We start from the raw sequence: 3,016 nt of genomic DNA on the forward strand, positions 1-3,016 counted from the left end.
ATCCCCCCCCCTTTAATTCCAGTGCCTTCCTTTTGAAATTATCTTTAATTTATCTTTTATATAGCTTATTTGTGCATAATTGCTTGTATGTTGTATGAACACAAAAGCAGAGGCTGCCTTCGGCCTAAGTATCTCCAGTGCTTACGGCACATAGTTGCTTAATAAATATTGATCAACAGTGAGTTAGGTAAGTCCAAGAATGCCTAGAACAGAACTGCCTCATCCTTCCTCCCCCACCCCATATAACTGTCTAGTCTATGCCTCCAGCCCCAATCAAGGAAAGCAGCTCTTGAAAAGAGGCATCTGCTTCTGCAGGTTCTGCAGGTGCTGCAGCTCCTGGATTCTCAAAGCAGTCTCAGCAGAGAACTCAAAAGAAAAAGTCCCGGCACAGCCAAATGGCTCAACATTTCAATCTGATACGGTCTTATTAATAGTGTATCCTTCTGTCACTAGGTTAGATTCATGTTTGATGAGTCAAATTTTAAAATGTCCTGACTTTGTAGTAATTTTCTTCTTAGATATATAATTATAAAATGGATTTTGCTTATGCCCGCAGTTAGATAAAATTCTCTAACAATGAACTGGGTGTGGGGAGGGCTGGGATTCCAGCTCTCTCCTAGGAAAGGTCACTTCCAAGATTTTTGAGAGGTCTGTTACACTGAAAATGATGCATTATCATTTCCTTTGCCTCTGAAGCCTAAACATCACTGGGCCCATCCTTTCCACCTGACTTACAGTTATTGTTGATGTTCAGTTGCGTTTTACTCTTTGTGATCCTATTTGGGGTTTTCCTCACAAAGATATAAGAGTGGTTTGCCATTTCCTTTTCTAGATCATTTTACAAATGAAAAAACTGAAGCAAACAGGATTAAGTGACTTGCCCACTTACTGTTACTAACTGTGAATCCACGTTTAAACTCAGGAGGTCCAATGCTCTATCCACTATACCATTTACCTGCAGCTATGTGTGTTTCTTTTTCCTATATGTGTAGTCCTGGTGTGAGGTCCTGGAAAACAGAAATAGATAAACAATTTGTATTCACAGAAATCAACAATGTTTTGCACAAAGTGAGTTCTTAATAAATGCTTTTCATTTATTCACATATACCCATATCACCCTCCAATTTAAAAAAAAAAAAAAACCCAAACCAAAAACTTTTCATTTGACTACTCTTCCTCCATTATAGTCCTACATCTCTCCTCTACTTCACAACCAAACTCCTGGGGGGAAAAATGCTATCTTTGCTGTTGCTTCCATTTTATCATCTCCTACTCTCTTCTCAACCCCTTGAAATCTAACTTCTGTCCTCACCACTCAACTAGAACTGCTTTCTCCAAGGTCAGTAGCTATTAAACATTCATTAAGGACCTAATATTGCCAGGCACTGATCATTAATGATCTCTTTATTGTTAAATCCTAAAGCTGTTTCTCAGTGCACATGACTTCTTAAAAGCCTTTGTCACTACTGATCACCTACTTCTGGATACATCCTTTTCCCTGGGATTTTAAGATATTGTACTTTGAGTCACTTACTTGTATGACTGCAGGATTATCATCTATGTCCCAATGCTTTGTATGTGAATATACTCCTGTATTATATTCTAGGTACTTTCCTTTTCTCTATGTTCTCACTTTTATTTCAGAAATAAAAATAGATTTGACAATGATCTTTATGCAAATGATTCTTAAATTTACATATCTAGCTCTCATCTCTATCTTAAATTCCAATGCCCGTATGACACATATGACAATTACATGATAACCTATAAACATAAAACTCAAATGGCTAAAACAGGATTCAGCTTTTCCCTCAAAATCTTTTCCTCCAAATTTCAGTGAATTTTATCGAGGATGATGATGAAACATGCTCCCTACCTGCTGACCAAAGGGTTCCAGGCTCAGCCTGACTCAGACAAGTACCCTGATAATTCAGTTTCAATACAGGAACAAAATGAGATTATTGAATAGTTAATAATAGTTTTACTTATTGATATCAGGAAAAGGACAGAAAGATATTCAACAGATATAGGTATTGAGGGTATCTTGCTGAAGTTGCCTATCACATTCTACCAGCCGAGCATCAGAGAATATCTGGAACTCCTCACAGCTGTTGTACTCAAGTAACTAGGAAGTGATGTCAACGGCATGTTCCTTTAGTTGCCTTAGCCAACCTGATCTCAAAAATGGGTTCAATGTCTTTTAAGAAAAATTAGTCTAACTTGCATGAATTTTTATTAAACTATTGCTCCTTCCACAGAGGTGATGGATTCAGGATTCAGACTAAGATGTATATTTTGGACAAGGCCAATAAAAGAATTTATTATGTTTGACTCTAAATTTGTTACAAGGTTGTTGGTGGGTTTTTTGTTTGTTTTTTTCAAAGAGTAGGTGAGAAGGAGAGTAGATTTTTGTTGAGTTAAAAAAATATAAGACTTGCTTGCTGAAAACATACATAGTTTTTAAAAATAGAAAAAATAGGTCATTCCAACCCTCCTTTTACCCCAAGACTAAGCCCTCAAGAATGGCTTCTATTGCTTTCTCTTCCAAATTAAAGATTGTTAAATGTGTAAAAAAAAAAAAAAGTAAGTTAAAAAAGTGAAATAAATTCTGTCAAGAGTACTTTTCTTGTGCTTTCTTTGGCAGCACGTTTACTAAAATTGGACACAGAGAAGATTAGCATGGCTCATATGTGAGGATGACATGCAAATTTGTGAAGCATTCTATTTTAAAAAAATGTTTTTTGTTGTTGTTAAAAAGAGCATTTTCTTTGGAGAGACCCTAGACATGAGTCATACCTGTTTTAGAAATTTCACTGGAGAGTTATTCTGAGGTGGGAGCAGAACCAAGGAAGGAAACTAACTCTCTTTGGAGTCGGGCTTTCCAAGATGAGTTATAGGTTTGTGTAAGGCCAATCCTGCTCTGGATTCTCTAAGCCTCTGGGGATTTTTCAATTATCAGCAGCTTGCACAATATCTGGCACACAGTAGGCACTTAAGTATTTGTGGACTGATTAAG

The 3,016-nt window shown here is 36.7% G+C and overlaps 1 non-coding gene across 1 annotated transcript; it reads left to right on the forward strand.

The window, feature by feature from the left end:
* Positions 1-2,628: 2,628 nt before the first annotated feature.
* LOC127552575 (U6 spliceosomal RNA) lies at positions 2,629-2,731 on the forward strand. The gene has a single exon (XR_007951446.1). It is a non-coding gene; the product is annotated as a U6 spliceosomal RNA (small nuclear RNA).
* Positions 2,732-3,016: the final 285 nt, after the last annotated feature.

This window comes from Antechinus flavipes, chromosome 2 (assembly GCF_016432865.1).
Source record: "Antechinus flavipes isolate AdamAnt ecotype Samford, QLD, Australia chromosome 2, AdamAnt_v2, whole genome shotgun sequence".
In the NCBI taxonomy this organism is placed as follows: Eukaryota; Metazoa; Chordata; class Mammalia; order Dasyuromorphia; family Dasyuridae; genus Antechinus; species Antechinus flavipes.